The sequence below is a fragment of the Aquarana catesbeiana genome, linkage group LG01, assembly GCF_042186555.1.
Source record: "Aquarana catesbeiana isolate 2022-GZ linkage group LG01, ASM4218655v1, whole genome shotgun sequence".
In the NCBI taxonomy this organism is placed as follows: Eukaryota; Metazoa; Chordata; class Amphibia; order Anura; family Ranidae; genus Aquarana; species Aquarana catesbeiana.
In genome coordinates, this window is record NC_133324.1 from 93768135 (window position 1) to 93781493 (window position 13359).

At 42.4% G+C, this 13359-nt stretch overlaps 1 protein-coding gene across 2 annotated transcripts in view; it reads left to right on the forward strand.

The window, feature by feature from the left end:
- Positions 1-13359, forward strand: part of GHR (growth hormone receptor) — a 566569-nt gene that overhangs the window by 169296 nt on the left and 383914 nt on the right. The gene's annotated exons all lie outside the window — the stretch shown is intronic.

Sequence of the window (13359 nt, forward strand, 5' to 3'; positions counted from 1 at the left end):
CTTACCTGTGTGAGAACTGCCTGTCTTCCTTTTGCCTTCGCGCTCTGTCATCTTCAGGCAGTAGAATCTGCTGTTGCTTTCCAATGCTGCATAGCCACGTCAATGAGCAAGATTCCAGAAGTGGAGGACACTGTCTCCTGCAGTATGCCAATCCATCCAGGCCCATATTAACATCCAGTATGGGTTAAGAATTGTTCATGGCAGTACTATGTGAGTTGTACCTGGTGCAATGCTACAGCCTCAACCCCCCCCCCCCCCCTTCTCAGCTCAAAGTACACTATTGGAACAAGGTACATATAATTTAGCTTATGTGAGCCTATACATAGCCTATTGCAGTGCAATATATTTCAACATCTTCTTGAGTGACTTTTGTAATTCAACTGCAAACTTTAGAAATGAATAGCTCCACAGTGCCTGCAACTACAGAGGGCAGTGAGGGTTTGTGTTAATGCCATTTTTCTCCTTGTTAGGGATATGTGCATAGTCTGGCCAAATAGAATGTCTTGGAGAGCTGCCCCTGCCCTGTACTACACACTCCATAAGCAGGAATTAGAATCAATAGGAGAGCCGATCCTAATTTATGATGTCTTGATTGGTAACAGTGAAGCTGAGAGTACAGTGCTTTCCCACAGTTGCCTTGAATGCATGCTTTTACTCCTGGAGTTAACAAGTATAAAGTGAAAGGAATCCATTACCACAGAAGCTGAAAGTGAGAAAGCAGTATCTGACATAAAGTTGATGTCACAAATAAAATTTAATTTTCCTGTCGGTACTTTTTATCTTAGAAATCCCTCACATGCCGACATATAATTAAAGTGAAATACTGGCTGTAAACACATATATCTTGTAGGTATCCATGAGACTTGCCTTCCTTTCTAAATACTGTATTTAGGAGCATCTACTATTGTCACAGCTCAGAAGTGTAACGTGGGGGGCAGCTGCCCTAAACACAGAGCAGGCAGAGGGTGAAATAGGTTGAAATACCACATATATATTATAAAAATACAATATCAATTATACCTAACATGCTCTTCAGATCTGTACATGTAGGCTAAGGACAAAATCACATTCCCAAAGTGGAACTAAAGTCTCAGTTTAAAAAAAATGTGAGCAGGCAGGCTCTTTATTGCAATAAGGGAAATCTACCTGCCTGTTCACAGTCTTCTTTGAAATGTACATTGAGCTGCACAAGCGCAGCACCGTTTACATTACGGCATAGCTCTTGTTTGCTGGCATGACTGAATTCCTGGGCATGCACCGGCCAATGAAGACAGCCACAGCCTGACACCCAAAATAACCCAGGTAGAAAATGTTAGCGAGGGATGTTGGATTTTTGAAGGAGAGGTAAATATTGGGGACTTTGGTTCCACTTTGAAGTTTAACTCACGTAAAAGGAAAAATGCTCCTTTGCATCGGAGTGGCCCCCACACTGTAGAGGTTAAATAATCATTCAGGTCTAGGAGTCCGCAAAAGGCAGTTTTACTTATTTGATCTGCTGCTCCCACAGGCTCCCTCTGCACTGTGAGACTGCCCTTCCCCCCATCTTGCAAGTGTCGTCTCCCCTACGGTCTGGCAGTGGTCCTCTGACATCATCGAGTCATGAGGACACCAAAAGACAGTCCACTGTCATAACATAAGGAACTAGAGGAGTGGGGAGTGTGGGGGGGGGAATCAGACAAGTCAAACTAGACCTAGACAAGTTTTTAACCCCTGCAAAGGCAGCCCCCACTGCAAAGGAGAATTGAAATTGAAGCACCACACCGCTGCTAAGAGGTCCAGATACAACTTTATTCCAATAAACGTCAGGGGGACAATCCGAAAAGTAGGTAACACATTTTGAAGGTCAGTCAAGCCTTGTTGAAAGGGGCACCCTTGGACCCTTGAACTGTGTTGGCTACTTTTAATGGAGTAAAATTGTGTCTGGACCTCTTAGCAGTGGTGTGGCGCTTTAATATCATTTCCCGTTACGTTACACTACAAGACAAGGAGATTGTGGAGATCCTCTGGGGTGTAAAAGCCCAGAAACCAGATCATTTACATCAACATCAATACCCTAAGATAGCAATACCAGCCAGTTAACCCTATGAGCCCAGCATTATCTTTTCACCAGAAACCCTTCAAACCTCAACCTCCACTGCAAAGGAGGGTTTTTTCTTTCTGCGGAGTGGGGTTTTAAAGTATATGTAAATGAAAGACCTTTTAATACTTTTTAATTTTTTTTTTTACGCGTTCTTTTATTGAAGGCCAAAATGTATAATATGTTGTAGCCTACCAGTTTTCAGATATGGTGTGTTCTATGACAATACAACATGGTGTGATAAATTTTTATAGGAACTATAGTGTATATCCATATGTCTTTACCCTCAGTGCAAACATCTCTACTTACCCCACCACATGTGTTACAGCTTTTCCCTCTAACTGGTATGATGGATAAAACAACACATGTACAGTGATTGCCTATTCTAATGTAAGATACATAACTGTGTCACAGAGCAAGCTGAGCCAACAAAAGCTGAAGCTTGTGCTCCCAGCACTCCTAGGGGCGATCATACCTGGAATCAATTCAGCCTGCACAGTGAACTTAGACATCAGGCTTTTCTATTTTTGGCAAATTGAAGTTAGATAATGTGCTTGACTCTTCCTTCTGTTGCTTTGTAGTAAAAAAAAAAAAAAAAAAAGGGTGGGGGAAGTGTTTTTATTTTACAATTTATTTTCCCTTTCCTGTTGCCAATATTTTCAGTTTTCTCCCCTTTATGTACTATTTGCCCAAAGCTGTACCCCAACCTTTTAATCTTGCACAATTGTTCAGGCTCCTCTCCTGTTCTTTTATTAATGAGAATACTGCGCTAATAGTCTCAAAGGACGCAGCTGCTAGCAATACGATTGACAAACCATTGTGCAAAAAATATGTGATATAAAAGTGCAGTGCTATAGAAAATTATTTAGTGTTAGTAAACCATATACTGTATATCAATACTAGCATATCAAGTACAATATGATACAACATTTAAGATGCACTGTGCATATAACAATTTTTTTTTTATATATGACCAAAAACGTATTTGAGTCAAACGTCCCTTTATGGAATCCCAGTGCTTTTCAAATAATTGCGGATGGCAGCCACAACAATCCATGTGTACCCTGTGTCAGGGCTGGGCTCAGCCCTTCCTTCTCTGAGCTGGCTGCTCAGCTGTCGGCTAATTGCCAGCTCCTATCTCTCCACAGTTACTCAGCTGTTGATGATATCCTGCTCGTAAGTCAGGTCTACTTAAGCCGTCCAGCCCAGAGGATCTCTGCCTTCGCCTTAGTCAACATCACAGAGACATCTCCTGCATTCCTGTTAAAAGACTTGCTTGGCTGACATCCCTTCTGGCTCCATATCCTGCTTGCTGTTTTACTACGCTTATCTCCAGCTCCCTGATGTTTGGCTTGTCTGACTATCCGTTCTGGTTCCTGAACTCTGGCTATGTTTTGACAACGTTTGTTCTATTTACTTTTATTATTAAACAAGTGTGATTTAACTATACTTCTGTCTCTGTCTGATTTCATGGTTTCTGACACAGTGCTTTGAAAAAGTATTCACACCCCTTGAAATTTTCCACATTTCGTCCTGTTACAACCAAAAGCGTAAATGTATTATATTGGGATTGTATGTGATAGACCAAAACAAAGTGGCACATAATTGTGAAGTGGAAGATTTTTTTTTTTTACAAACATCTGAAAAGTGTGGAGTGCATTTGTATTCAGCCCCCTTTTACTCTGATACCCCTATCTAAAATCTAGTGGAACCAATTGCCTTCAGAAGTCACTTAATTAGTAAATGGAGTCACCTGTGTGTAATTTAATCTCAGCATAAATACAGCTGTTCTGTGAAGCCCTCAGACATTTGTTAGAGAACCTTATGGCCCGTACACACGATGTGAAAATCAGACGAAAAATACCGCTTGAAGCAATCGTACAATAATCGAAACTTTAGTAAAGAGCTTTTGAGAGCCGATCACGACAGTTCATTCGATATTATCTGATCATACAAACACGAAAATTTGACTCATGTGATACTAGATCATACGATTTTCGTTTAATCAGTACAGTTGTCGTCCGAAAATACAATAGAAATACACTACAACACATAACATCACATACGATTTTTTTTATTCTGTCGTACGAGAATTTTCGTCCACCTAAACTGACAGGCCGGGCAAGGAAAGCATTAATCAGAGAAGTAGCCAAGAAGCCCATGGTAACTCTGGAGGAGCTGCAGAGATCCACAGTTCAGATGGGAGAATCTGTCCACAAGACAACTATTAGTCGTGCACTCCACAAATGGCTTTTATGGAAGAGTGGCAAGAAGAAAGCCATTGTTGAAAGAAAGCCATAAGAAGTCCTGTTTGCAGTTTACGAGAAGCCGTGTGGAGGACACAGCAAACATATGGAAGAAGGTGCTCTGGTCAGATGAGACCAAGATTGAACTATATGGCCTAAATGCAAAACTCTATGTGTGGCAGAAAACTGAGGATCTGTGACAAGACTTGAAAGTTGCTGTTCACAGACGCTCTTAATCCAATCTGAATGTGCAAAGCTGGTAGAGACATACCCAAAAAGACTTGCAGCTGCAATTGCAGCAAAAGGTGGTTCTACAAAGTATTGACTCGGGGGGGGGGCTTAATACAAATGCATGCCACACTTTTTTTTCATATAATTATTTGTAAAAAAATTTGAAAACCATATGTGCGACTTTATGTTGGTCTATCACATAAAATCCCAATGAAATATATTTACGTTTTTTTGGTTGTAACATGACAAAATGTGGAAAATTTCAAGGGGTATGAATACTTTTTCAAGGTACTGTATATCCCCAAGTTGTGGATATCCACCACCGAAAAGGGTAATGTGCTTACCGGAATGTGTGGACTCAGACACCAGCGGCACCAAGTCAGATTAGCTGGTGTAAATATAAATCTCTTGGGAGATGGTCCAAAGGGCGGCTCAGAGGATCTCACGGCTTAACCTTACGGTAGAGTTAACACTCTCTTGATTGCAGCATATGGTCCAAAGACTCGTATAAACAAAAACGCCTCCACATAGCACAAAACCACAAAAGACTCATTTATTTAAAAAAGTACAGAATGCTTACATCAAAACAGAGGTTTAAAACGCTTGTCAAAACATCCAACTAGTAGGGTTACATTGACATTTAGCACGCAATGGCCTGGATAGGACTCGACCAAGGACATCATCTGGGGCAGTTATACCAGCTAATCTGACTCAATGTTGTTGGTGTCTGAGTCCACGCGTTCCGGTAAATGCTTTACCCATCCCAGTGGTGGATATTCACAACTTGGTGATATACATATGGATTGTCATGGCTGCGGGAATTAATTGAATAGCACTGGGATTCCATAATGGGACTTTTCACTCAAATCGTTTTTTGAACTATCACAGTCAAACATAAAAACATTTGTTATATGCACAGTGGACTTTAAATGTTGTATCATATACTTAATGATTTCCTAGTTTTGATATATATGGTTTACTAACACTAAATCATTTTCTATAGCGCTCCTCTCCTGTACTGCTGTTCTCTCTCCTTGTGCAGGATGACTGGTCTTGCCCTGCCCCTTCCTGTAGTTTTTTGCAGACAGCCTTTAGTGGATGGAGGCTGATATGTTCCTCCCACAGCTCTGCTCTCTGTGTAGGCAATGTACAGCACAGTGATGATGTCACCATTCCTTTTACAAGGTAATACCTGAGTTCGCAAAGTCATTTGGTAGACAAAGTAGATATATATCCTTTGTGTCAATTGAAGAATATATTTGAATGAGGGTTTTTGTGCCCGGAATTCAAATTTAAAAATGTCTTCAGCATGCTTATGAGGAGGGGGGGGATTGAGAAAACGGAGAAGGTAACCTATAAGCTGATTAAACTTCAGCTTTAAAGTAGAACTATGAGTAAGAACAGAGATGACAGATATGATCTTGTGTGTCATTGTTTATTTTTTTGGGTTCCTGCATAACATAATTGTATTTACAGGTTGATCCTGCCACTAGATCTGTTACATAGTTACATAGTAGGTGAGGTTGAAAAAAGACACAAGTCCATCAAGTCCAACCTATGTGTGTGATTATGTGTCAGTATTACATTACATATCCCTGTATATTGCGGTCATTCAGGTGATTATCTAATAGTTTCTTGAAGCTATCAATGCTCCCCGCTGAGACCACCGCCTGTGGAAGGGAATTCCACATCCTTGCCGCTCTTACAGTAAAGAACCCTCTACGTAGTTTAAGGTTAAACCTCTTTTCTTCTAATTGTAATGAGTGGCCACGAGTCTTATTAAACTCTCTTCTGCGAAAAAGTTTTATCCCTATTGTGGGGTCACCAGTACAGTATTTGTAAATTGAAATCATATCCCCTCTCAAGCGTCTCTTCTCCAGAGAGAATAAGTTCAGTGCTCGCAACCTTTCCTCATAACTAAGATCCTCCAGACCCTTTATTAGCTTTGTTGCCCTTCTTTGTACTCGCTCCATTTCCAGTACGTCCCTCCTGAGGACTGGTGCCCAGAACTGGACAGCATACTCCAGGTGCGGGCGGACCAGAGTCTTGTAGAGCGGGAGAATTATCGTTTTATCTCTGCAGTTGATCCCTCTTTTAATGCATGCCAATATTCTGTTTGCTTTATTAGCAGCAGCTTGGCATTGCATGCCATTGCTGAGCCTATCATCCACTAGGACCCCCAGGTCCTTTTCCATCCTAGATTCCCCCAGAGGTTCTCCCCCCAGTGTATAGATTGCATTCATATTTTTGCCACCCAAATGCATTATTTTACATTTTTCTACATTGAACCTCATTTGCCATGTAGTCGCCCACCCCATTAATTTGTTCAGGTCTTTTTGCAAGATTTCCACATCCTGCGGAGAAGTTATTGCCCTGCTTAGCTTAGTATTGTTTGCAAATACAGAGATTGAACTGTTTATCCCATCCTCCAGGTCGTTTATGAACAAATTAAATAGGATTGGTCCCAGCACAGAACCCTGGGGAACCCCACTACCCACCCCTGACCATTCTGAGTACTCCCCATTTATCACCACCCTCTGAACACGCCCTTGTAGCCAGTTTTCAATCCATGTACTCACCCTATGGTCCATGCCAACGCACCTTATTTTGTACAGTAAACGTTTATGGGGAACTGTGTCAAATGCTTTTGCAAAATCCAGATACACCACGTCTACGGGCCTTCCTTTATCTAGATGGCAACTCACCTCCTCATAGAAGGTTAATAGATTGGTTTGGCAAGAACGATTCTTCATGAATCCATGCTGATTACTGCTAATGATATCATTCTTATTACTAAAATCTTGTATATAGTCCCTTATCATCCCCTCCAAGAGTTTACATACTATTGATGTTAGGCTAACTGGTCTGTAATTCCCAGGGATGTTTTTTGGGCCCTTTTTAAATATTGGTGCTACATTGGCTTTTCTCCAATCAGCTGGTACCATTCCAGTCAATAGACTGTCTGTAAAAATTAGGAACAACGGTCTGGCAATCACCTGACTGAGTTCCCTAAGTACCCTCGGATGCAAGCCATTTGGTCCCGGTGATTTATTAATGTTAAGTTTCTCAAGTCTAATTTTAATTCCGTCCTCTGTTAACCATGTAGGTGCTTCCTGTGTTGTGTCATGAGGATAAACACTGCAGTTTTGGTTACTGAAGCCCCCCGATTCACTCGTGAAGACTGAGGAGAAGAATAAATTCAATACCTTTGCCATCTCCCCATCCTTTGTAACCAGATGTCCTTCCTCATTCTTTATGGGGCCAATATGGTCTGTCCTCCCTTTTTTACTGTTTTCATACTTAAAGAATTTCTTGGGATTTTTTTTGCTCTCCTCCGCTATGTGTCTTTCATGTTCTATCTTAGCCAACCTAATTGCACCCTTACATTTCTTATTGCATTCTTTATAAATTCTAAATGCTGTGGATGATCCCTCAACCTTGTATTTTTTGAAGGCCTTCTCCTTTGCTTTTATATGCATTTTTACATTGGAGTTAAGCCATCCAGGATGTTTGTTCGCTCTTTTAAATTTATTACCCAATATGCTCTTAAAGCAAACCCATCTCTCCTCCGTATTCTTTGTTCCTAATATTTTATCCCAATTTATGCCTTTTAGCAAGGTTTGTAGTTTAGGGAAGTTGGCTCTTTTGAAATTCAGTGTCTTTGTGTTCCCTTCATGTCTCCTATTTGTGTGATTTATACTGAAACTAATTGACCTGTGATCGCTGTTACCTAAATTGCCCCGTATTTCCACATCTGTTATCAGGTCTGTATTGTTGGTAATCAGTAGATCTAGTAATGTTTTATTTCTAGTTGGTGCGTCTACCATCTGACCCATAAAATTGTCCTGCAAGACACTAAGGAACTGGTGAGCCTTAAATGAATGCGCGGTTCCCTCCGCCCAGTCTATGTCTGGATAATTAAAATCCCCCATTATGATAACACTTCCCATCCTTGCTGCTAATCCAATTTGTGATAGGAGATCCGTCTCCACTTCCTCCCTCAGGTTAGGGGGCCTATAGCATACTCCCAGTATTATTTTCCCCTTAGCTTCATCCCTTTGGAGCTCTACCCATAAAGATTCCACCTCCTCCCTAGCCCCCTCAGTGATGTCATCTCTCACATTCACTTGTACATTATTCTTGATATATAGGCATACCCCTCCCCCTTTTTTACCCTCTCTGTCCTTGCGGTATAGGGTATACCCTTGAATGTTTGCCAGCCAATCATGAGAGCTGTTGAACCAGGTCTCTGAAATTCCCACAAAATCCAAATCCTCCTTGTACAACAGTATCTCTAGTTCACCCATCTTGTCCGCCAGGCTCCTGGCATTGGTGAACATGCCACATAGTTTAGACCGGTCACATATTGTCCTCGTATTGGGTGTTTCAAGATTGCAACTTGGACTTGCTACTATACTCACCTTGTGTTTTTGTGCTTTGGTTAACCTACCACTAATGCCCCCAATACTACCCTCTGGAATATCTTCCGCGCTGGCTATCACTGGCTGGCTATCACTGTCTCTGGACCCTCCCCCCCATCTGTTGATGTTCCAATTCCTTCCAAACAATGCTGTTTGTTTTCCAGTAAAATCACATAGCAGCATTGTCACCCTGTGGACCGGGTTGACTTAGATAAACATGTAAATTTAAAAATAGTTTAAAGTAATAGTAAAGGCTTGTTGTTTTTGATATACAGTGCTTACCTGCTCAGTGGATTTGCACAGAGCAGCCCTGATTCTCCTCTTCTCTGGTCCCCCGGCGTCGCTCCAGGCCCCTCCTTCCTACCGAGTGCCCCCTGAGCAAGCAGCTTGAGCAGGTGCACCCACGAGCCGCTGCTTGGCCACACACCCTCTCTCCCCTCATTGGCTCACTGGTTGTGATTGAATCCCGCTGCTTGGGAGTAATATTCTACCAGCCATCATCTGTAAAACTCTGGACTGGTATATTGTATAGTTTTTCAAAAATGAATTTTGGTCAAGCAAACCACACAGAGCACTATGACTGTGTGTGTGTGGGCATGGGTGACCTCAGAATGACGTTGTGTCATGCATTTTAAAAATGTGTGGCTGTCACTGAGAATGTAAACCAACCCTGTGTATAAGGGGCTTCCCGAACCTAAAGTGCCCCAGGCCCCCCCAAGGTCTAAATCTGGCTCTAAATAGAAACACACAACCCTATAGCCAAGGATTGCAAAGCACTCTCCCGCTCCTCCCTCCCCCTGTCCTCATCCTCTTCCAACCAGACTGGCTGCAGACTGCGCTGTCCACGGTCAACTCTTTCCTGTGAAGACCAGAAATTCAGGGAAGCAGCACTGAGAGAGCAGGAGCCAGCAGCATTGAAAGCTGTAAACTTCAAATGCTGGTGTAAAACAGTTTAACAAATAGTTTAGTGGGGAACTTTTATTTTATTGTGCTCAAACCAACCAAAATACCTAGGGTTTAATACTACTTTAATGTAATTCTTAAAAAATGTGCCCTACTCCCTTGTGTACCTCTCTACTGGGCCTTAATACAAATGCACGCCACACAGAGAAGAGAAGGCAGAACTTAGAAAAGTTGAAGTTTGCATATTTCAGCTGCTAATTTTTTTGGCATGCAGTTTTCACTGAAGGTAACCTCGACTAATATAACTATTCAGTATGTGCTCAGTTAGAAATGTGCAGATTCATAGCAGTTTCATTTTCCACCCCCCACTTCCTAGAAAACCACCAAACCGCTTCCCAGACTCATGAAACCAGGATCCTTTTTAGTATACAGATTTTAGGACTATTTTATAAAAGTCAGGATTATCAGCATACCACTTGTTTAGTCTGTCCGTCCCATAGAGCTAATGTTTTAAAGTGTCATTGATAAGAATTGTCAGTCTTCTCTACACAGTCACCAATCACACTCAGAATTGCTCTGGACAGTGATAGTTGAAGCTTCTTTCTCTGGGAAAATAACTGTAGATCCTTGTATTGACAGTCTGATTCATGAAACAGGTGGAAGAACAATAAATAAACCTTTAAAGGACCACATTGCTGAATTCTAGACCTGTGGTTTTTAAAGTAACTAGCAAAAAGTGTGCCTGTTCCAGAACGGGAAAGGTTGAGGCTAGATAAACAATGCTGAAGGAGTGTCTTAGCGCACAGCGAGCTGTATAAGCAGGAGAGGAGTGTGGAAGGTAAGACAGCGAGCTGTATATGCAGGAGACGAGTGCAGAAGGTAAGACAGTGAGCTATATATGCAGGAGACGAGTGCAGAAGGTAAGACAGTGAGCTATATATGCAGGAGAGGAGTGTTGAGGGTAAGACGGTGAGCTATATATGCAGGAGAGGAGTGTGGAGGGTAAGACGGTGAGCTATATATGCAGGAGAGGAGTGTGGAGGGTAAGACGGTGAGCTATATATGCAGGAGAAGAGTGTGGAGGGTAAGACGATGAGCTATATATGCAGGAGAGGAGTGTGGTTGGTAAGACGGTGAGCTGTGTATGCAGGAGACGAGTGCAGAATGTAAGACAGTGAGCTATATATGCAGGAGAGGAGTGTGGAGGGTAAGATGGTGAGCTGTAAATGCAGGATAGGAGTGTGGAGGGAGCTGTATATGCAGAAGAGTGTACAGGGTAAACAGTCAGCTTTATATGCTGAAGAGGAATGTAGAGAGTAAACAGTCAGCTTTATATGCAGGAGAGGAGTGCGGCAGGTAAGACAGCGAGCAGTCTATACAGGAGAGGAGTGTGGAAGGTAAAACAGCGTGCTATATATGCAGGAGAGGAGTGTGGAGGGTAAGATGGTGAGCTGTAAATGCAGGATAGGAGTGTGGAGGGAGCTGTATATGCAGAAGAGTGTACAGGGTAAACAGTCAGCTTTATATGCTGAAGAGGAATGTAGAGAGTAAACAGTCAGCTTTATATGCAGGAGAGGAGTGCGGCAGGTAAGACAGCGAGCAGTCTATACAGGAGAGGAGTGTGGAAGGTAAAACAGCGTGCTTTATATGCAGGAGAGGAGTGTAGAGGGTGAAACAGTGAGCTGTATATGCAGCAGAGGAGTGCGGAGGGTAAGGCAAGCGAGTGCATATGCTGGAGAGGAATGTGGTTGGAAAAAAAGGGAGCTGTATATGCAGGAGAGGAGTGCGGAGGGTAAGGCAGCGAGCTGTATATGCAGGAGAGGAATGTGGTGGGTAAAACAGTGAGCTGTATAAGTAGGAGAGGAGTGCAGAGTATGTGACAGCAGGCAGAATGTGCAGAAGAGCAGTGTGGCAGTATGACAGCAGGTAGAATGTGCAGGAGAGGCGTGCAGGGGGTTTGACAGCATGCAGTATGTACAGGAGAGGAGTGCAGAATATATGACAGAAAGCTGTATATGCAGGAGAAGAGTGCAGGGGGTGTGATAATGAGAAGAACGTTAAAGTGATAAGTGTGGCATTTATGACAGCAGGTAGTATGTGCAGGAGGGGAGTATGTGTAGGAGAGGAATGGAGAGGATATAACAGTGGACAATGTAAGCAGCAGAGGAGTGCAAAGGGTGTGGCAGCAAGCAGTATATGTACGAGGAAGGTGGAGGCATGTACAAAGGAGCAGGGCAGCAAAGAGGATTACAGAGTGTACAACTGGAGGCAATATGTGCAGGAAAGAGTACAGGGGGTATGGCGGGGGCAGTATATGCAGAAGGTGAGTGCACAGTGTGTGGCAAAAGACAGTATGTAGAGGAGAATAGTGCAGGGCATTGCAGGGAAAATTATGTACGTGAGAAGAGTGTGTAGGGTATTACAAGGGGGAAATAGATGCAGAAGCCAGGTGTGGAGGGTATGACAATGGGCAGTATGTGGAAGACAGGAGTGGAGAGAGTTTGACAATGGGCAGTATGTGCAGGGAAGGAGTGCAAAGGGTATGACAACGGGCAGTATGTGCAGGGAAGGAATGGGAAGGGTATGACAATGGGCAGTATGTGCAGGGAAGAGTGCGAAGGGTATGACAATGGGCAGTATGTGCAGGAAAGGAGTGTGAAGGGTATGACAATGAGCAGTATGTGCAGTAGAGGAGTCCAAAGGAGGAGCAGTATGTTCAGGAGAGAATAGTAGAAACTATGACCACAGGCATTATGTGCACTTGAAGAGTATGGATATGACAGCAGGAAGTACAGTTAATCTTTTAATTCACAAATGGTTACTGATCTTTCCATAACCAGATGCGCCAGGCAGGGAGGGGTCCACCAATGACATTTCTCAGGGTAGGTTTCCTGATGGTGACAACATTGGGCCATTGGATACAGCTACTTGTAGTCTCCATGTGACAGACTGACAATGCAGGAATACAGATGTGAGACAGGACAGAGTGTGACTTTCTATCACAGGAAGTGACTGAACAAAGACCTTTGTGGATCAATAGGTGTTATTTTAATCACAGCTTCATGTTAAAAATAATGTAATTTTCTTTTGCAATTACATCAACCTGTTATATGTGATTTTATTAACTGGATTTGCATATGCTTTAAGGTATCAATTCATCATTTTTACCTATGATTGGCACATTTATCAGATTGAATCTTAGGTGTAAATCTGTGAATCTTGTGTGAAAACACAGACAAATAGACTCCAAAATGTTATGGCAGCAGCTATGCAGTTATATGTAAATACTTCCTGTCTAAACACACAGCATAAGAATGAATGACCTTTATTATCTGCTCAGTAACCTGATTATGCCGGAGCTGTGTTCAGACATTTGATATCGGTCTGATCAGCACATAGTTATTTGTCTCAACTAAAAATTTTCTGCAGAGCTGAAAGCACTTGAGAAATTGATAATTTAAATGAATGAAGCAAAAGACGA